Genomic DNA, 22,693 nt, shown 5'->3' on the forward strand with positions numbered 1-22,693 from the left:
TATTCAGTCGTTTCACTCCTTACAAGTAAAAATATAGGGGACGATACGTATAGAAATCGAATTCCCATTTTTCAAGCCAGCTCGTCTTGAAGAATTGCTGATTGCTCTCCTTAAAGATAGGCTGTAATTCTTTAAGGAGGTGAGGTTGAGGTCCCTTATTCCACGGAAAACATAATTATTTTCTGACTTATGTCAATATGTACAGTTTAAATCTTACTTTTATTACAATTGGTAAAATATACATTTCGGATCATCTTTAAAATATTCTAGCCAAAGGCGGAACGACTCGAAAAAGTTATTCCGTCCTTCAACTGACCAGACACGTGTGGGCTGGTTATTTTTGTTTGCTACGTATCAAGATGCGGGTAAAATTTTCATACCCGGATTTGATCCCTCACCAGTCTAAAGAGTTCCAAAGACATGCCTCACTGGATACAAAATGATCATTTCTCATAATTTAGAATTTCCTTGGGGCAAGTAGTATAAGACTACAATAATTCAGAATAAGTGGATATGATACAGCATTTACTGAGGGCCAAAGACGTATTTAATCATATTTCACAGAGTTCACATGCCCGGCTTTTTCAATCATGTATAAATGAAAAATTGCAGGCTGAGACGCTCAATAATGAATTTGTATGAATTTGTCGGAGATTCATGTATCAGAAATTGTATTCAGATTTAGAATGATTTTTAAAGTCGTTCAATTTTTTTAACCCCTTATGACGTTAATTAATTTTGTATCTTGGATTTTGAAGGGACAAAAACCTATGTTGTAGCTTTCATGAAAACTTTGATTCCCCAGTTTTGTACTGAAAGTTTCAAAAGTTTAGTGATCTTTTTTGGGCAAAAACACTAATACAACTTTAGAAAATCATACTACTAGAAGTAATTCAATTTTCAAAAAACCAAAAATTACGTTTACGAGTAAGTGACATCATGTCATTGAGGGTAAAAAAATATCTAATCCTTCGTCTACTTGAAGCAGTAACAGATACAAGAAGTATATCTTTGGTGTCTGAGGAAAGAATTTAAGAATGCCCACCTTTAATTACTGGAAATTTTCTCCGTTGGACCGCGTTAAACAGAAAGGGACCAAACTACATCAGCTATTGCCAGATTTTACTTGGCAATTTAATTTTTTGCATGGAAACGGTTGTGCGAATTTTTGTGCTAATTTCTGTGAATTTCTTGCATAGTTCGAAGCAAATTCCTTACCATTTTCAAAGGGATCCGCACAAACGTTCTCTTGTAAAAAAATTGAATTGACCAGTTAAATGTGGCAATAGCTGATGTGGCTTGGTTCCTTTCTGCTAAACGCATTCCAATGATAAGGGCGTTCTCCGCGTGTGGATGCCCTGGTAAAAATTGGCAGTAGAATCCGTGTTCCAAAATACCATAGACCTACAGCCGGCTGTAAGATTTCCAATAGCTTCTATAGCTGACAACACAATTTCTTATGGGCTTTTATAACCGATGGCAACTAAGCAACAGCCTGGCGATAAAATGTATGCTAAACGTTACTAATTACGGATGCTAGGACTTGGTGAGTTTTTGGACTACCGCTCTCTTTTTGGGCCGTAGTATCTTGATTTATTTTGCGAGGAAAGCTCCGTACTTTTGAAGGATGCCTGCCATTCCTAACATGTTGGAGCGCCTGCAATTTCGTATGATACTGTGCAATCCCTCTGGTGTGAAATAGTTGCTTCAAGCGCCGTGGTACGCTGCGGCGGAAAACGCGCATTGGCGCCTTCAAACCTAACAAGGATACTTCACGCATTGCGCAATGCGTGAAGTATCCCTGTTAGGTTTGTAGGCACCAGAGCGCCGCCGCTTTGCTTTGTGTTAGGCTCTAATATTTAATCTCGTGGAGTCAGCGTTTTTCAACTCATGACTTTGAGATGTTTGCACACTCTGTATGGATTATTCTCATTTTAATTGATGAAAAAAAATATGTAGTAAAGGAAAATATGATGTGCGTTTTGTAGATATTAAGGTGATTCCGTACAAACTTAAGGATTTACAGGGCACACAAATTTCTATACAATTTCTTATAGCCTTTTATAGCGGATGGCGAAAAAGCAACAGCCAGGCGATAAAGCGTAAAGCCCGGCGATAGGAACCATAGCTCGGCTGTATAATTTTTTATCGCTTCTTGTAGCCCGGCCGTATGATTATTTCCACTTTCTACAGCCTTACATATGTTTTTCTATCGCCTTCTTCAGTCGGCTATAAGAACTCCTATGGTATTTTGAATCGCAGCTCCTATTGCCAATTTTTACCAGGGTGAAATAAAAATCCCTGCTAGATGAGATACTGGTGAAATGACGTAGTCGAATTGTTGAACAGATGAAAATTGAATAGCTTAAATTGAATTAACAGTTGATTTGGAAAATTGAGGATCAGTGCATCGATAAAAAATCAATTATGAGTGCAACACAATGTAAGGACCATCTGGGGTGGATAATAGGTGGAAAATTGAGTCATGCTCGTTCACTTGCTGAGCATCCTTATCGTTCGCGCGTGGCGGCACGTGGGCAGTCCGCGAAGCGCCACGGTATACCGCCGGCGTCTCTTCAATGTTGCCAATTTACCCTGAAAAATATGGAATTATATCATCTCTTACGACCTCAGGGTTAACGGTTCAAAGAGTTCTTGAAATGCAAGTTCACTGGACTGACGTAGAGGCTCGGGAAAAGCTGTTTTCATTGTTAATCGAGCCCGTGAATCAGGGTGGCATAATTTCATGAAAAATAAAATCTTGAAGTTTTACGTGAAATTTTTCGTGAAATTTCAAAAATTTATGAAAGATATTGAGAAATATCGGTTCCTTTTCATGTTTCGCAAAATGTAAAAAGTAAGACTTTCTTTTATTTTCGTGTGTTTGAACACTGGTAAGAAAAACCTCTTGGTTCAAGAGTGCAGTTTCTTGGCGCCGGATTTAAAAGTCTAGACTCTTGTTTCAATGCAAAATCCGCTTGAATCAATGCAAAATCCGCTTGAAACAAGAGTTCAAGACTCTTAAATCCGGCGACAAGAAACTGCACTCTTAAGTCAATGCACCGCGACATTGGTCCAAGAGGTTTTTTTTTTACCAGTGAATGCTGGTTGCATACGCCAGCCCCTGAAAAATATGAAGTATTTCACAGCCTCGTGAAATTTCATGAAATTTTTTACAGCCTTGTGAGACATGAAATAATGCACTGAAATCTCTAATCTTTCATTCTGTTTTCTTTAGTGTCATGCCAAGCTGATTGCATGCGAAAGCTCACTTGCCTCGGCGATGAATTTCGCTCGGGTGGGATAAACGTGGCGTGGATGCGCGGATGTGTGGACTGCGGAGCTTGGAGAGGTCGGCTCCAATCATTTATCAGACGCCCATCACGATTTGATTTTCATTCTTTTCTTTGGCGAGTGGATGGCGGATGAGTGGAATCGCAGCAGGGTCCGCACCGGGGACCGGACGAAACTGACAGCTCAACTCTTGCACCGCGCCACGGCATCGACCCGCGCCGTCCCTAGTCCGTAGTAACATTGTAGCGGTCCTGGCATCGTCGGGTGCCATTGAAAACAACCGTATGTTGCCGTGCTTATGAAAAACGCCGTATGAGCCTTAATGCGTTGACATTTTTCCCTCAAGAAACATTGAATTCACTTAAAAAATCGTGAATATTTCTCCTCAAAATACTCAAATAATATTGTTTGCAATTTAGACTAAAATATCTGAAAATTTCAAGGAAAAATATGTATAATTTCCCTCTTAAATACTGGTTTTTTCCGGAGAAATTTGGCAACTCTCGAGGGTTCATACGGCGTCCTTCATTAGCACGGCAGTACAGGGCTTCGTCCGCTTAATCCTGCCAAGGTAAGGAAAAACGTCGTATGACCCTTCAGGCGTAGCCATATTTTCTTCGATAAAAAGCAAATCTACTGGTAATTTTGGGAATATTTTTATTTTAAATTTTCAGACAATTTTGTTCCCAATTCAATCTAAAATATCTGAAAATTTCAAGGTAAGATAAACACCATTTTCTTGAAAAACACGTATGTTACCCAGGGAAATTTTGCAACTCTTCAATGTTCATACGGCGTTGTTCCTCGGCACGGAAGAATCGCTGTCCCTCTGACGCAGCCTCTGGCGCCTACAAGACTGCACGAATACTTCACGCATTGCATCAAACACAGTGCGGTCATTGCGGACAGCGTGAAACGAATAGCGCCTACAAGAATGTATGAATACCTCACGCATTGCGGCAAATACAGTGCGATCAGCGCGAGACGCATGGCGCCTTCAAGACTGCGTGAATACTTCACGCATTGCGTCAAACACAGTTCGGTCTGCGAGGCGCGGCGGTGGAAGTTAAAATCATTAATCCACATTTATGTTTGTTCTTTCATAATTTTTTCGTTCATTTCTTATGAATGGAAGGCCTTGTCCACACAGAGATAGGTTTACGAAACTTAACTTTCGCGCAAAGTTCCGTGACTTTTTACTAGTAGTGTTGACAGGGCTTTCTCAAAAAATGTGTTCAACACGAGTAAACGCGTCTTAAGCACCCCTCCCCCGCTGGCACGTTCATTTGATGGTTTTCATTGATGTTACAAAACGAATGAGAAGGGGGTGGCAAAATACTTGCGGCCCATGGGCGGCAAGTATGTAAATCCGGCCCTGGAGATATCATAATCATGTCCAGTTCAAATTCTCAGCAAAGAAACCGGGCTCTACTTTAACAGTTTTGGAGTGAGCTTGAGTATGCTCCCAAAACTGAACAATAGATTTGATTCTGAAACTCCGTTCGAAGAGGAACTAATTTTATAAACGAAGAGTCTCTCTCTTGCCCATCGGTGCAGCGCCATAGAATCAACTCACGACGAGGTTCCACTAATCAAACACTCAAATGACTTCAATTATGCCCGAAGTTGTGCAAGGATCTCACCAAAGCTACTATATCGTCGTAAAAGTGGCCACGTTCATCAAAATCAAATAGATACGATTACTCTTCAAACACTGGCGTCTTGAGATAGACCAGCGGATGAAACTACGACCATCACCAAAGAATGCTAATACGGTGATTTAATCGGGTTGAATGGTTGAATAACTTTCTGTTATTTCATAATATTGCTGAAGTGATCTTTTCGTTTTCAGCCCTCCTTATCAGGAGTGGTCTCCGTCTTTTAAGTTAGTTCAGCATTAATAAACTTGAGTGCAGATTAGCTGCAAGGTGTCGCAATGGAGAGGTGGGTTAATGCTGCACATATGCATCTTGTCGCATTATAAAATTCAAGATGTGTGGATACATAGAATGCATGCGTGAAGGCAAATAGTCAAATCAGGCATTTTGTCAAATGCCTGGGCAAATAGTCAAATATTCTTACTTGGATTGAAAATTTGATTTTTTACCGTAATTTTAGACAAAATAATTCGTTCCTCCGGGAAGAAAGAATTCTCTGTAAAAATATGCAGCATACAAGAGTATTTTAAACAATTTTAAGACCCTGAATGCACGTTTATCATAAAATTCTCAGCACGTCATAAAACATAGAATTTTTAAAATTTTAACATTTAAATATTCTAAAGGCATGTAAAAAGGAAGGAACAAGGAGAGCTCGCGGAATTTGAAGAGTTATTTTCCCCAAAATATTGATGACCCGTGAACTCCTCGCCATAAATTTACAGAATTCCGTAAACAGTCAAAATTTGACTACCCGCCTAGGCATTTGATAAAATGCTGATTTTACTTATTACCTTCGACACATACAGTCAATAGGCCCCTCAGCATTTTGCTCATGATTCTCTTCGAAATCAATCGAATTTGTTTTTACTGTGTGAAGGTATAAATGATGGGTACGTCTTAAAATATTTTTCAAATACACGTTAATTTTGCATAAATTAATGGACAACGACGTTGATATCTTCAAGTAAAAGTGGAGAAATTTCCCTTTAGATCAATAATGCTCAATAAAATTCCCAAGAAGATTTGCAATTGAATGTTGACACATGCAAGAGCCCCATTACCACGGCCCACAGTGAATCGAGTCAATTAGAGAGGTTGGACATGAAATTTTTGACTAAACTGCAAATTTTAGTTTTCATTTCGTCACATTTTATATTCCAAGGGATGTTTCATATTGAAAATTTCATGAGAGAACCAATGAAGCCACTTTTAGAACCTCAACATTTGTACAGACGGAGTTATAACCGTTTAAAGTTTCCAAATTTTGTCCGGCCTCTCCCATCGACTCGATCCACTGCGCGACCCTTAAACGACAACACGGTGGATCCGTTTTACGTAAGAACGACCCAAGCTCGGAAGAGACGAATGAGTCAATCGCGTTGAAAGGTGCACGTATGTACAGCGGCACGTACTGCGCGTGGCGTTTCCAACGACTTCTTTTAATTAAACAAACGCCGGCTCCGTGCAACTGGTGCGGTGCCGTGGAAAGCACAAATTGAACCGGTTTAATCATGAAAGAAGAGGAATTAATTTCGGATCACGATCTGGCTTCCTTTCGCGTGACTGAGCGCATGTTCATCCAGGTTTTTTTTTCGGGTTGGATTTTTTTCATACTCACTGAGTGGTGTGAAAACGAAGCTGCACTTAAATATTCGTAATTTTTATTGCAGGCTCACTGAAAAATTAATTAAAAATGTTTACAAAAGTATTGTAAAGTCAGTCCGGAGTCTACTTGATTTTTGACAAAGTGGACCAATGGACAATTTGGACCTAAAAAGTCTGGCTCATCTGAAAAAACACATATGTGCATAGGGAAACTAATGGCACATGCGTTGTTTTTAAACCGGGCCAGAATTTATAGTTCCAAATTGCAAAACGCAGTCCAATTTTAAATCGGAACTTACAAAGGTGCTAAAATGCCGCTCTATAATGCTGGTAAACCAGAGCTGTGTCTTGGGGCGGCATGCTTCTGAATTCTGCTTTCTTTACAGTGAGATAAATTTATTGAGGAGTGGCGATCACTGTAATTATTTCGATGGAAGAATCGATGATTGATTTTGAAAAATCTACAGCTCATTTGTCAAAATAATGAATTATCTCGATCTGCCCTCAAACTTCAAACTATGACTAATATACGAGCAGACGCAACTTCTCATACCTAGGTCATCTCCTAGATGAAGCTAAAGCTCTAAAATCCACGGTCGCGTCAACGAAATAAGCATATAAATTTTAATACCGTCGCACAGTGGATCGAGTCAATGAGAGAGGTCGGACATGAAATTTTTGACTAAAACTGCGAATTTTAATGTTAATTTCGTCACATTTTAATTTTCAAGGGGTGCTAACTGAAGTAAATTTCAAGAAAAAACCAATGGAGCCACTTTTAGTACCTCAAAGTTTTGTATAAAAGGAGTTATAAGCGATTAAAGTTTCCGAATTTGGTCCGATATCTCCTATTGACTCGGTCCACCGTGCGTCGCGTCGGGGCAAGGCTGAAGTTGACCACTTCACAGGACACAGGTACCGTTGCGGTCATTCCTGTTTTTAAAGCGACGGTAAAAATAATGACAAAACGTCAAGAATATCGAAAAAAACCCTGAATTTTTGACATAAAAGCTCGTTTAAAGTAAAACGTTCGGAATTCCTCTGAGAGGCTATGAAGCGGCACACAGCGAAGATCAAGGGTATCTTGTGAACTGTCCAGTATTTCGTAAGGGTCCGGTTGTAATGTATTCATTCGGTGGACTGTGAGAATTTCGGAGGATTCATGGTCTATGATTCCTCTTGTATTGATGATTGGCCTTGCCTTCTGGATGATGCTCTTATCTTTTAATCCTACAAAATAATTGTCTGCATCTTGTTGCCTACTCCAAGCAGAATGAGATACTTAGTAACGATACGCAAAATGTTTTTGTGTTGTTCATTATTCAAAATACCTCTCGTCTGTTGAAAATGTAAAAGATGCTAACGTTTGGCTAAAAAGTACTTGAGTTGGTAGATTTAAACTGTTGTGCAATTGAAGAGCACCGTGAGAGCGTTCGAATTTTTTTCATTATTTTAAACTTTATGTATAAATTATACCACCACATTGAATCGACTTAAATACAATACTTAGATACATACTTATTATATGGACGTATTTCTATCAAACGGAACTATGTGCATTAAGACATGAGCCCTGAGACCCATAAGAATATGTGCATAACAGGGCTCAAGTCATAATGCACATAGTTCCGTTTGACAGAAATTCGTCAGTATTATTGAGATGAGCCATGCTGCCGTGCTAAGGAAGAACGCCGTATGAGCGTTTAAATGTTGCCAAGTCTCCTTCGATAAAAACCAAATTTACTGGGCAAATTGTGAATATTTTTTTCTAAAATTTTCAGACAATTTTGTACGCAGTTAAATCTAAAATATCTGACAATTTCAAAGAAAAATATGCATAAATGTCGTCAATAATGGATGTTTTACTGGGGGAAATTTGGCAACTCCTGAATGTTCATACGGCGTTCTTCCATAGCACGGCAGCATGCTCCTCCCACACTGAAAAAAAAAATCTTTGTGTATTCACTAGGAATTTGGTAAAATTACCAAGAATTCAGGGTTCTATTTGATCCCAATTTTTTCTTGGTAAAATTACCATTTATGGAATTGGTAATTTTACCGAGAAATCTCGGTAAAATTATTGAACTTTCTCGGTAATTTTACTGGATCTTGATAAAAACGCCAATATTTTTTATCGACTATGGTAGAATTACCGAGATAAATTGGCAAAGTTACCGGGAATTGATTACCAATAAAAGTGGTATTCCTACCTGAAAAAAACAGTAAAAATACCGGTTTTAAGGTAAGTTTCCCGGTCTGTCTTGGTAAAATTAACAAAAATTGGTAATAAAAAGTGAGATGGTAAAGGTACCAACGGACCTTGGTAAAAACGCCGAGAATTTTTTTTCAGTGCATCTGTTTTGGCTCATTCCTATCCAACTCAAAACTAATGCACTGCTTGTGAGTCGAACTCTCCTCCGGCAGTTGATCTCCAGATAAAAAAGGAGCGTAATTAGTCTTGCTGGAACAGAAAATACGGCAAGGTGCTTTTGGCCAACCCAAAACATTCTTACACCTCCAAGTTACCAAAACGGCCTTCAAAAGCTCACGTGTCCTTCTTCCTTTGCACGGCAGCCGAGTAATTAGACGATAACAAAACCCAATCGACAAAACAACTCGACAACCCGATTACAAATTACCCGTAGACAAGGATCGACGTGTCAATGCTTTCAACAGCTACCAAACAGAACCCGTATTTCATCGTGTATAAGTTTCAGTTTCTGTTGTTCCACGCGACGCGGCTAGGTTCGGTTTGCTGACGGTGACCTTTCCAGCATGACGCGGTGCACGAGCGCCATTTACGGTTTCGTCGAGACCTATGTGCCTACACCCCCCCCCCTTCCTCCGAGCCCGCTGATTGGTTTCAAAAATGCAAGATGACAATACAAATGGCCACCCACTCAGAGAGTCAGAGCAGTGACTGCCGTCTCGATGGATGCCGAATGTCACCACACATCGGCACGCGTGAGCCTCCGGCTGGTGTCCGTTGAAATTCGTCTCTTGCATCACGGTGATTGATGGCTCATCTGGGCCGGAGCGACGAAATGTCAACTCCGAGGCTTGGGTTCCGAATCTGGTCGAATCATTACCGCTGCAGTCAGTCTCTGCTGCACTGGTAGTCATTTTTTCATCGTTAGTTCTGTTTCATCTCTGGCTGTGCACGGGGAAAAAATGGATTGCTGATTTAATAATTAAACTTTCGCGTAAAAATCTGCTTGCACACGGAGAAAAAAACTTCGTGCAAGGGACCCGAAGTTGAGGTCAGATGGATATCTGAAGTTTTCTGATTACGCATCCGAAAACTTGAGGTCGAGCTGCCGAAGTTCGGGTCCGACATCGAGGCACTTCGGTATGTACTTCAGACGTACCGACCTCGTATACGAGTACTCAGATGTCTGACCCGAACTTCGGCAGCTGGACCTCAAGTTTTTAGATACGTGATCCGAAAACTTCAGATTCAGAGATCCATATGACCTCAACTTCGGGTCCCACGCACGAAGTTTTTTTCTCCGTGCAGCCCCACTTTCGATGTCATCTAGAGCCAGCGATGACTTAGCTTTTTGTCCAGCCGCTTTTCACGTCGCAAATGTCATCCGTTGAAAAGATCATTGACCAATCAGGACGCTGAAAAACGCCTGAATGTCTCAAATTTTAGCTCTACTTTGCATCGGACGTAAGGAGACACACTGAAAAAGAACTCGGTCGCAGAGGCCGTACTTACGGGCTATATAGACACATCGTCCGCATTCCGGGCTCAAGAGGCCGAAAGTTGAAGCTACGGCTTCAGCACCGGAAATTTCGACCTCTGAGCCCGGAACGGACGGTATGTCTAATTATTAACCCGTAACTCTTTTTTCAGTGCATTAGTTAATCTATTGCTTAGCTCCTGCAACGCTTCACGTCGCTTGATTTTGCTTTTAAAAAATGAAACATAACATACAAGGAAATTAGAGAATATGAATTCTAGATAGGCAATTCTGGTTAGATGCCGGACAGTTCATGTTATGAACGAGCCAAATACAATACGCGCTCAAACACTCCATTCCGTGGTAATCACTGATGTATGACCGACGACTCCACTATTAGTTTACATGAGAAACGTGACTCCTACATCCATCTAGTGAACTTTACGTAATTTTTACACAATTTTGCAGGGAAAATATTCGCGATTTGATTCACGTTCTTTTTCTCTTTGAGGCTGCGAAAATCAAAAACGGAAAAAAGCTAAATGAAGACCGAAATAAAGGTCACGGATTTTGGCCCCAGAAAGTCATAATTCCTCATCTAAAATTGTTTTCCCCCAGCTCAGAGAAGCTCGTAAAGTAGGGCATAGCTTACCGCACAATGCTATAAAAAGCTAGACGTTTTCGCGGTGCCACCGTCTCATTGAACGGAGAAAAATCCTTCATCCATTGACTTCTTACTCAGCGGAAAGACCCGAATGGACATATTTATGAATCAGATTTTGCGCAAACGTGAGGACCACCTTCGCAGTGGCGCATGCGCATTGTGCAGCCAAGGCCGGCCTCAAAATCGGCTCCGCGGCCACGTCCGATGTACCCGGGTGACGTCCCACGCGCCCTCTCCTTCGTGACGTCACCAGACCACCCGCTGGCCCTAACGTGCGTCACTCGCCACTCCGCGATTTCCTCTGATAGAGGGTGCAGAGCCTTCGTCACCCCCGGCCAAAGGATCACAAGCGTCATGCGACGTTTCAAAATTTCCGCCACCATTTTATTTTTTTACAGAGAAATCGTTGGTTGAATCTGTTTAAAAATTTCATTGAATTTTCTGTGTACTGCCAATAAAATTCAAGGAAATGTTCAAACAGTTTCAACAAACAATTTCTCTGCAAAAAATAAAATGGCGGCGGAACTTTCGAAATGTCGCATGGTACTTATGCTACTTTGGCCGGAAGGTGACGTCATGTTGATGATGCCTCGTTACTACACAGGAAGTTGGACGATTAAGCTCGAGGATTTCAGAAATTGATTTCTTGAAAATTGATTAATTGAAATTTTAGTGGGTGATTAATTTTTCCCCAAAAACTAGTTCCACTAAAAGCTGCTGTCTCCCGAAGTTTCAGGGATGGAATTATTTTTTTCGACGATAGTGAAGTCTGATTAGACCACCATCTGACCTTACCAATCGGATTAGATAAAAATATGGTGCACAGCATAGGGACAGTTTTAAGCGCTATACTTGCTCATTATTGACCTCCGAGAACAGGAAACTCAATTGGATTTGGGGTGCAAATATTACAGATTTAATGGGTTTGGCACCCGCCCCCTCACCAAATTAAGATTTTTCCACGTTTTATGAGCTGAATAATTAGCAACGCACTAAAATCACCCTCTTCCTCCCTCTACCTCCTTAAAATAGCAAATATTATCAATATGATCCATATGGATACATCAAAGGCAAAATAATATTTTATCTCTCACTAAGCTTAATTGGGGCAATAGTCCCGTCAAAAAGTAGTTTTTGAAAAAAAATGCGTCAGGCCTTTAAAGGGGATAGATGGTCTAAAGTGCGAAAAACTACATTAGAGATGTCTTTTGCGGAGGCGGGGGTTTAAAACTATTAAAAAAACGCCCATCGTCATTCATGAACGGCCCTTGATATAATATCTTCTTTACCCAAAATCATAATACTTAATCCTGAATCACCCCGGAGGAAAGATAATAATTGTCAGGGTCATTGACAAGGATGATGGCAAATGTCATGTAGATTCAGGGAAATCCTCAGGAAATGATGTCCCAGATATACATTGATCTCAATGCACGGTCAATGTCGTCTAAATTCAATTGAGGTCGTGCTGCAAGTATGGAAGAACGTGCGCTAGCACCGTCATCGTCTTGGTGGCGTCACGATTAAGAATCCGATGAACATCCGGTTCGAATTAGTCTTTGCACTGATCATCATTACGAAACTAAAATGTCTGAAACAGTTTCTCCCCCATTTTGAAAACTAATTCGTTATATACTGTGCTGATCTATCTTTGAAACTCAAATTTCTTTGAATACCTATGCACAATTTTTTCGTTTATTTTGAGACTGTCCTTAAGGAGGACATATCCTTTCCTAAATCAAAACAATGACTTTTTCACGTCTTCTTATCTACAAGGAATAAAAGAAATGATGAATTTTACCACATTTATGGCTCATTTCAGTGCCAACCGAGCATATTTTCTTTAAATCAACTATATTGCTGGTATGAGTCGGTCAATTTTTAAGTCATCTCTCTTCTAAAAAAAAGGGAATTCAACCGCATTTCTTAGTTAGCTCAAAAATCAGACGTACAAACGTACATATGGAAAGATCCATGAATCTTTCCTTTGATGTTTTACCTACTCACAGAGCGATGGCTATATCAAACAGAGGATGTATAACTGTGTAATTTGGGCAAACTTAATTCAAGTACGCAATTATAAACTGAATTGAATCGACTCCACCACAAAGCAACCTAACGTAATTTTACGTGGTCTAGATTCTTCTGTTATTTTATTTATTTGTTTTTTTTATAGAAATTCTACGCATACCACAACGGCATGAAATTGTTTGTGGATTTCTTTTCTTGATCAAAGTATAATCACAAAATTTCAAGGCAGAACGTTGCATAATTTTCTTGAAAAATAATAAAACATGAGAAGAAATTAAGCAACGTTTCACGTAACCGACTAATTTCGGTTTTCGTCCAATTCTAATGAGCCGTGCAGAATGGAAAGGGGAAGTATTTTCACGGATTTTGTTCTATATGCAGAGGTGAAATTTCCAGCATTTGTAGCCAAAAAAGGTGTCGATGTATTTTGATGAAGTTATTTACTTGCCAATGATATCACTTTCAAATATTTATACTCCTCTTCTTTTTCCTACATTCCGAAGCGCAGATCACGTCATCTCTTAGTAAACACTGGACTTCGCCAAAAGATCAACAATATTCAATTCACGGGACTTGAATCTTCGGACTTAATTCGGAGTAAAAATACGTAAATGATGACGACATTCTCACCTCGGCTCTTGTTTACAACCGTTTTTTCTACAGGGCATCGAGAGAAAGGTCCACTTCGTCAGAGCCTATACATTTGAAACGTGAATGAAATGTCTTTGATTTTATGCGGAATACCAAAAACGGGTCAGTTAGAACGAGTTGGATGATCCGGAAATGAATCATGTCTATTTTAATAATACTCTTGAGGACGGCATCTGGCCGTCGAATTTTTCGCGGCGAAGGTATATAAATTACACCAGTCGATCGTGTGCCAGTGACGTCCACTTTCGTCAATATTTTTGAGACTCGACAAGGAAATTAAGTCTGTTTGTGAATCAAACATCATGCATAAACAAATCCTAGCCCAAATGGTAAGTAGAACTTGCCTTTTGAATGCAAAACGTGAACTAAAATTAGACGACCAGACTGAAGGTATTCTATACTGCCGTGCTGAGAAAAAACGCCGTATGAGCCTTCAGACGTTGCCGAATTCCCTCTGTTAAAACACGAATTTTTAGGGAAATCTGTGAATATTTTTCCTCCAATTTTTCAGAGAATTTCAATCACAATCACATCTAAATTATATGAAAATTGCAAGAGAAAAAACTTATAACTCTCTTTGAAATTAAGCGTTTTATTGGAGAAAATTTGGCAACTCTCAAATGTTCATACGGCGTTTTTCCTTAGCACGGCAGGGCGGATCAACATAAAGCTATTTCCTTCTAAAGGTTTCGTCAGTTCCCTAAGTCAGAACTTCCGGCTCTTCAATTTTTTGAAATATCAATGTTTTTTTTTCTCTTCACTTTATCAACAATTATCGGATAAAACTCATGAAAAATGCCTATTCCTCCATTTCTTTGACGCTAAATTCATCCATATATGGCCTTTAAAATAGACGAATTCCAAGCTGAAGGGGGTTTTCAGGGGAACTTGATTCTTTCACGGTAAAATACTTATGGTTCTCCCTGGATCCTCCAAATCCCCCTTCATATAATTCAGATTTGATAGCTGAGGCCATGATAACTCAGCTTTTAAAATTATTGAAGGTAGTAATTTTTCATGATTTGGTCCATAACCGACTCCATGAGGTAGTAAAAACGATGATCCAAGTTATATTTGAGGATCAATGCTGCTTGTTGCTTCAAGACGGCATGTATTTACATTTCCTTCGCCTAATTGGACGTATTTCTATCAAACAGAACTATGTGCATTAAGACATGAGTTCTGAGACCCATAAGAATATGTGTATAACAGGGCTCACGTCATAATGCACATAGTTCCGTTTGACAGAAATACGTCCAATTATGACTGATGAACATTAAATTGAGCAATCTGTATAGCAAGTTTGTGCGACAAGATCTCATTTGTTAAACAAGTTTCTCGACTTGTCACTCATCTAGCAAAAAAAAAATCCAAAAATCTGTTTGGCTATAAACAAGAAAAAACTGCGAAGAGCTAAGAACAAGGAGTATTCAAACCATTTTGTTTCAAAGACAACAAAGCCTACACAAGGGCCCACGCAAAATTTAGATAGACTTCTTTTATTCATCGATATTTTATCTGTGGAACTAGTCACTAGTTTGCGAGCCGCTGTAGGTCACTGTCAATTGGTTGTCGCAAGATGCTTTTAAGAAGTTGCCCCGGGTAGAAAAAAAGCGAGGCAGATGATCGGGAAGGAGTGACATTGAGCGAAGAGACTACATTTGATGATTTTATCCTGTGGCGCGTGATAAATTTTAAACTTGTATTCATCGGTCTTTTATACTGCCACCTTTAAAGGTGACGTTCATTTTGTAATGAAGATTACGCTAGCCGAGCTAGTCTTCTCTTATATCAACAATTATTACATGCATTTTTAAACATGGTTATCTCGCTAATTAAGTCAATAGTGCCAATAGATGCCTCTCAAAATTTAGAGCCTCCTCTCTTTGGAGAAAACAGAAGAACATATTAACTAAATAAGGATGAGTTATCATACGTAAATATTGGAAATTCGTCAATCGCGTTTTGATGGTTAAATCTCATACGAGCACATACATGTGACTATCCACAGAAAAAGGAACCTCGACCCACAAAAACTGAAAATTGAGGAATGATACGAGAGCATAGATTGAAAATGATTCATAAAAATTTAAGGAAATAAAACCCCTCGAAAATGTTTAACTAGACCGGAGCTCCTGCGATTTAAAGTTTGCAGTTTTAATTACCAAGATTCGGAAAAAGTTCACTTAAAATCCTCACCTGATATAAACAAGTTACGAACTTACCGTATTATTACTTAATTTTCCGCCCTTTTAATCGCCTTTATAACCGACTGAGGGAATTACTGCACTGAAGAAATCTTCCCTCTTTCAACTGTGGTCTCTTTTCCCGTCGATGGTCACATGTGGAAAAGAAGTATAAGGCCCATACTTATGAAAAGACTCCACCAAATTTTGCATTGCATATGAATTTCCCATAAATTTTCCTATGAAAAAGAGGCTCCGTGTGGAACCACAATTATTGAAACATTCAACAGTCCAAGGTTCACCATTGTCTCAATATTGGAACACTTTATGATTTTATACGCTGGCGTGCAAACCACAGCAATCTGCAGCTCAAAAAGGCAGCATGATGGACCCACACCGCAAAAGAGTTTATTTTACCACAAACAATTTACCACGGACGCAAACGCCTTTTAAACGTTTAATGACAATCATGATCATCGTTTTGCTCGTCGTTGCTTTTGAACACCGGTTTTAAACGGTTGAACTAATAGAGCCATCAGACACTTTTACGCTTTACAAACTTGAAATCTCGTTATAGCAGTTTCCAACATTTTGCCGCAAATAACCTCGGCTTTTTAAACCCTCATCCATCACGTCACTTTCAGCTACATATCTCTTTAAACACGTAAAAAAATAGTTAGACAAATAGTTTCTTCATTAAGCGGCTGGAATTAGATGTGGTAACTATAACGCTGTTGCAATATTTCAGAAATCTACACGAGTGTTTTTGCAATAATTCATTTTATATTTATCAATTTGCTTTGGCAGTTGCTGCACAAGTCTTCATAACAATTAGTTATTTAGTCATTTGTGTATCTTATGCTTAGCTGCGTCATTTCCCGTATGATGATATTGAATTTTTCCTGGTTTGTATACGTTACATTGACTATTTAGTAGATGAATTTCACCAACTCTTCTCTGATAGAAAAGGTTGGTGAAATTATCCATAGGAATGTTCCGCGGTAGCAATAATTACTTTTTTAAAAAAATTAAATTTTCAAAAACTTAAAAATTTACAATATTTAAAAGCTGTGCTTCTCATATTTTAGAACCGTTCGAAATTTTAGAGCTGTTTAAATAGCTCTTAAAAGCTTCATGGTAAAACGCTTAAAATTTTAAAAATATGTTAAAAAACAAAAAAAATTGTAATTTCCTAAAAACTTTTTGACGTAAGTTTTTCTTTGTTAAGTAACCCAAAAGAAGCTTCCTAAAACAAAATGTTTTACAGTTTTTAAGAGTTTTCAAATAGAGCCTCTTTAACAATTGTAATTACTATCAGGAATTAACTTCTCCATAATCGATAACCGCACACGGAACAAATTGAATTGCTGAATTATCCATTAAATTGTTAAAAAATTTGTCCAACATGTTTCAGACGTGCATTTTACAATAGTGGAAGGCTAAAAAATTAGCATTTTTTTAGTGTGAAACATATCGGACACTTTTTTAACTACAAAATTGTTAAATCAGCAATATAATTTTTTCCGTGCATGGCAACCTAGCGATGAGTCTTATGAGTGGTTGCACAATTTCTCATCAGAGGGCGCCACGGGCCAAGATAGGAGCCGGGTAATTTATAATGTAGCCAGGATGCTAACAATCAAGCCGCGGTGCGGTGTGCGGTGGTTAACCGGCTCATCGGAAGCCGGTGGGAACTTTATGGCGTCTCCTCAAAACGAGGCCACTGATTGATACATAGCCAAGCGTGGCATGTTTATGGAGTCTCCGGCTTGTTTCTACAATGGTCCATGTTTAAAATGTGATTCTGTGAATAGGATAATGAAACTCGCTGTTCAGGAGTTTACAGTGACGTCGCTTCACTGAATATTTTGTGGAAACGAATCTGATAACGTCTTAAATGCTATGAATATGAAATACTACTGATATGTTACTATGAAACAATAATTTTATCTATTAGCCGATTGGTTTAACCGCCGAAATTAAGAAGCGTGCTATTTCAAGTATTAGACCGCAGAAAGGTGAGATGATGGTGGAGACTTTAACGAAAGGTTAAGAAAGTAAAGAATGTATGAACGACCGTGATACGATTTTATATACTCTCCTGTTGACCAAATAGCATATCCGACGAAATGAAGGGGCGCACTTTTTCGTACATTAGACCTCAGAAGAGATGGATGAGGTGGAGACTTTAACGAAAGGTTAAGAAAGTAAAGAATGTATGAACAACCGTGATACAATTTCACTGACACTCCTGTCGACCGATTGGTATAACCGACGAAATGACGGAGCATGAACCAGTGTCTTTAAAGAAAGGCTACAATAGCAAAGCCTTTATTGAACGGTGAGTGTCCAATGTGATCAATTCACTGATGAGAATATCCATCGAATCATACAGAATGGACGATTTTTTGTTCGTTTAATTGTAAGTGTTCCTCTACATTAGATTTTGAAAATATGTATAGCCAGGAAAGTAGGGCGGCTATTGAAAGGTAATGCAAGGATAAAAGCAAAGTAGATATTGGAACGCTTCTTCTTAAAGGAGCGCGAGAAACCAATGCCAAGTGTTCACGGATAGTTCGTCTATGTACGTGCCTTGGTGCACAACACCAATTCGGCTCAGCCGTGTCAAAATCATCTATGATCCAACTCTTATTTATTCAGTGCTAATGTTGCACAAGTGCGGTTTTAAAAACTTCCAACGACAGCCGTAATAAACTCAGAACCTTCACCCTTGTGAAATAAGCAGCCCTGAGACTTGTATCGAACCTTGATTAAACCCTGATCTGTCTCCAAAAAGAGGGTCAATCAAAAACTAACCTCGAATCAATTTACCTTGGAGTGTATCGTGGTGATTTAGAGGTAGAAAACGATATTAAAATATGAGAAGATAAGTTTCAATTTTTACCTTTTCTAGATGTGACTTAAGCAGCTGATAAAGAAGCCGTAAGTCCTAAGAATTGCTCATATTATCCGATACGTCATCCGTAATTTTGATTATCTGTGAACAGAAATTGAAATTGAAATTACAAGTCACTACATAAAAACAGAGAGCCTCCTATTATTCATTTTACGGGTGGTTCTAAAATAGTTTGCACATTGCGAACCTTGAAATATTACCATGACAATCAGAAAATTATCATTACGTCCAAGACCTAAGACCAGAAGGAAATTTGCATGTCGACGGTGAAACTACCAAACCACGTATCTCGTCTGCGGTGTTTAAAAATCTACGCTCACATTTTATTTTTTTGAAGGAGACCAAATCAATATCATTCCTTGAAATTTTCACGGAATTTTCTCCGCACAAAGAGGAAAATTCACAGAAATTTTCAAGACTGGATGTTAAGTAGTTTTTCATTTAAAAAATAAAGTATGACAGGAAGTCTGCGACGTCGCAAACCGAGATTCGTGGTTTGGTAGTTTCACCGTCGATGTTTGCCTATGCCCACAAAAACAGCGTTTATCAAGAAATCCGGAAACATTGCATGGAAATGAGTCTCATTATTCAATGGCGGGAAGTTCAGAGCAGCATGAAATACTGATAAGAATAAGGTCTTTTCTTCATTAATTTGACGTTTTGATCGAGTTAGATCGAATCTCACTCGAATCCGATCTCATAAATCATGAGCTGTCGCGCGGCAACTGGCGGTCACCGGGAGTGCAATTAGTGACTCAGGTTGACGGTGACTGTCACCGTGACTTTTAGGATGAAATTAAAAGTACGGGCGGAATGTTGAAGGTGCATGCAATATCGCTGACTTTAATGCAGCGCCCCCAGTTTTTACGCCCATTTCTCGTATGAGTTGACTACACAGTTAAAAATTTCCGTGGTTTTTATTACATTAGGTTATTTCTTTCGGCTAGGTCAACCGAGACGATTTGGTTGATCAACCAAATTTTTGGTGAAATCTAACTGAAAGGTTGGTTATATCAACCGAGCCCTCAAGTTACTTTCGTCGGGACCTTTCAGGATCAAAGATGTGTCTTGCTTATGTTGTGTTGCTTGTTGTGTGTTGTTTATGTTGTGTGTGTTGTTATATTGTGTTGGTTTTATGTTTTCCTTTTTTTCCTGCAACGGTTACGAGCGCATGGCTATCGCATTTTGATGGTCCGCTACAACATCAGAGTCGCGATCCTAGTCGATCGTGAACAGTTTTTTTTTACACAAATGGAGGATTTTCACCTAGAAATTTGGACACTCTAACCGAGAAAACATCCAACTGAAAGAAACCAGCCGTTAATTTATTTCACATAATGTTCTACTTCCTGTGTAAACTTAAAATTTTAGTTCCGGTTTTATTGTGTAGCTGCGATTCCACTTGCCTATTGCTCAAATTTGTGATCGTCATTAATCTACCGTTCGGCGTATATGACCAAACTTAGTTCCTCAGTTCATTTTACCAGAGACAAAGACCCTCCACTAGTATCTTGGCCATTGTGGAAGCTTTACTTTCGGACTAAAGCACTCACTGTTGACTTACCTACAGGGTGATGTTCAACACGTGTTGGCAGTTTCGTTTTGCAAACAGCCGAAAATGGCCGACGTTCGAAACTTGTTTGGCTCATAACGTCATCCAAAGCTCATCATCGACCATGTGGTAAGTCAACAGCCGAAACTAGGGTGATGACTGTTGCTCCCTAGTATTGTCATAAGGAATTGTTGAAACCCGAAAGTAGAAGCTCCACCTGTCGCATATGAGGCCAGTGGAGGGTCCTCTTGTCTCTGATTTTACCGCACAAGTTTGGTTACAAAAACCTAAAGTTTGGTTTGACAAAGCAAAAATTCAGTTTGACGAACCGAATTTGTTGGGATGATATGGAACACCAAACGTTGGTCATACGACCGAACTTTTCTTGTCGGTGCACATCAAAACAAAAACAACCTATATAAACCTCTCTCGACTTGAGACATGTTTAAGGTGAGACTTTAGATACAGCCTTCTGATTTTTCAACGACTCACTTTTCAGTGTCGATAAATCACGCGTTGCGTTGCCTTTTAAGGGCTCCATCCAGAGCGAGCCTGTCGGGTGTCGGGTCGGGCAACAGTGGGAACACCTACCGGAGCTGACATTGAACTATTTGTTTTGTGAGATGATTATTGCACTTCAAACTTGTTGAGCCGCTCGAGTTGCCACCCGTTACGAAGCGTTTTCTTGCACGCTCACCCGAGAGGGGGCGTCAGAGACAATCGCGACTTGCAATCTCACCATCCCAGTGTAACTGCTATAGCCAGGCGGCTACTGTCTCAATTCCCTAGACATCCAAGAAATTGGGTTAGGTTGAATTAGAGTCCCTTCACAGGGAGAGTTGAGAAAACACGGCTCATGGATGTCACAAACGGGAATAAAAGTTACACAAATCGGACGTTTTTTGTAATCTTTGATCAACCTTTTCCCGAATTCCTATATCCGTTCCCTCTCTCATTCCATTTGTTCCTTGTTGTATCCCGAATGCCCCAGTCTACTGCTTAAAATTCAATCCATATATGAGGGACTATTTGTTTAACATTTTCCGGAGAAGGCCCTTTGTATCCCCTTTCTCGGGGGGAAGGGGGCACTTTCCAGCCCCCCTCCCCACCCCTCAGAATCATTCTGAATCCGCCACTGTCGTAAGTAGGTAAAATGATGAACTATGGGAAATAATTGAACAATTTACTTTCAAAATGTCCAAGTGACAATTACTTCTGAGCTTCGATATTCCTCACCTATCAAAACTTTCAGAGATAATGATATTTCAGCATTTCATTCCCTTCAGAAATGAACGATCTAATTATTCTCGGCCTTCTAGATCACTGCTGCCAGTTCAATTTCTTTTCCTAATGCAGCATGTAAAACGTGTAATATTAAGACAGATTTGACAACTTGTCATCAGCACTGTCTTAAACAATCGTCCTAGCACCTGAACAATCTCCCAATTCGGGCGATCGGTAAGCCTTTGGGCCTTGAGTCGAAGAAATGCCGCGATGTCTGAAATACCATTATTCATCTGGCACTTAATACCCTAGCGAATGTTACTAGCTCGCCACTGTCCATATTGCCCCGGACAACAAGTTCCTTGGACAGCGTAAGAGGTTAAGTCAGTCACTCGTTCCATTGTTTTACTGGCATTGTTGCAAATTTTAAAGGTATTATTATACCGTCTAGCCATAGCAGAACTTTCATGCCACCAGAATTAAATGTCACCCATGATTGTTCAAAACAGGCCATGAGTTACGGCAATAAACTTGAGAGTTGGGAACTCTATTGTTTCAACTGTTATATTAAAGCCACGCAGGTGTGAATATGAGACCTTTCACCGGAAAATGGGCCTTCCTTAACGAAAGGCAAAATTTTCAGTGAAATGATTTTGGCCAAACTTGCTCCAAAAATGTTTAATATTGAGATATTTCCAAAAACTTACTCTAATGTCCTAAGGAACAAGTTGCGAGCGGGTTAGTTCATTCTTCTGCCAATTGATTGCGTATAATTGTATTGAGATCTGGCAAATCTTGAAACTTCAAAAAATTTTTGTGGAAAATACGTTGCCATATACGCCAGATATGCCTTGCAAATACCTTGGAATGAAATAACACCCTCTTTATTACATGAAGATTCTAGATATAGAAAAGTACTGGATAAGAACCCAAAATGAGTCAGTCGCGCTGGTCAAAGAATAGTTATTTGATGCTGGATTCTTGCAGATTAGTTAAACATAATAGAATTAGTCCAAACAGAAACTTTCTACTTCCAATATTAACCGAGGTATCGCACTTTAAAAATTCGGTTTGTGACATCATCCACCTCGGCTATGCATACCGTGATCTCTTCCACAGCTAGGATTCATTAACCGGTGATACACACATTTGCACTTGAAACTCAAATGAAAGCAAGGTGGAAGAAACCAAGGGTGTCACTGCCGCGATGGATGACTTCATA

The 22,693-nt window shown here is 39.4% G+C and overlaps 1 protein-coding gene across 1 annotated transcript in view; it reads right to left on the reverse strand.

The window, feature by feature from the left end:
* Window positions 1–22,693, reverse strand: part of LOC109040634 (uncharacterized) — a 117,732-nt gene that overhangs the window by 60,676 nt on the left and 34,363 nt on the right. Inside the window, 1 exon segment of the mRNA XM_072303066.1 lies at window positions 18,684–18,776. The gene's annotated coding sequence lies outside the window, so the exon portion shown is untranslated.

Source organism: Bemisia tabaci, chromosome 8, assembly GCF_918797505.1.
Source record: "Bemisia tabaci chromosome 8, PGI_BMITA_v3".
NCBI lineage: Eukaryota > Metazoa > Arthropoda > Insecta > Hemiptera > Aleyrodidae > Bemisia > Bemisia tabaci.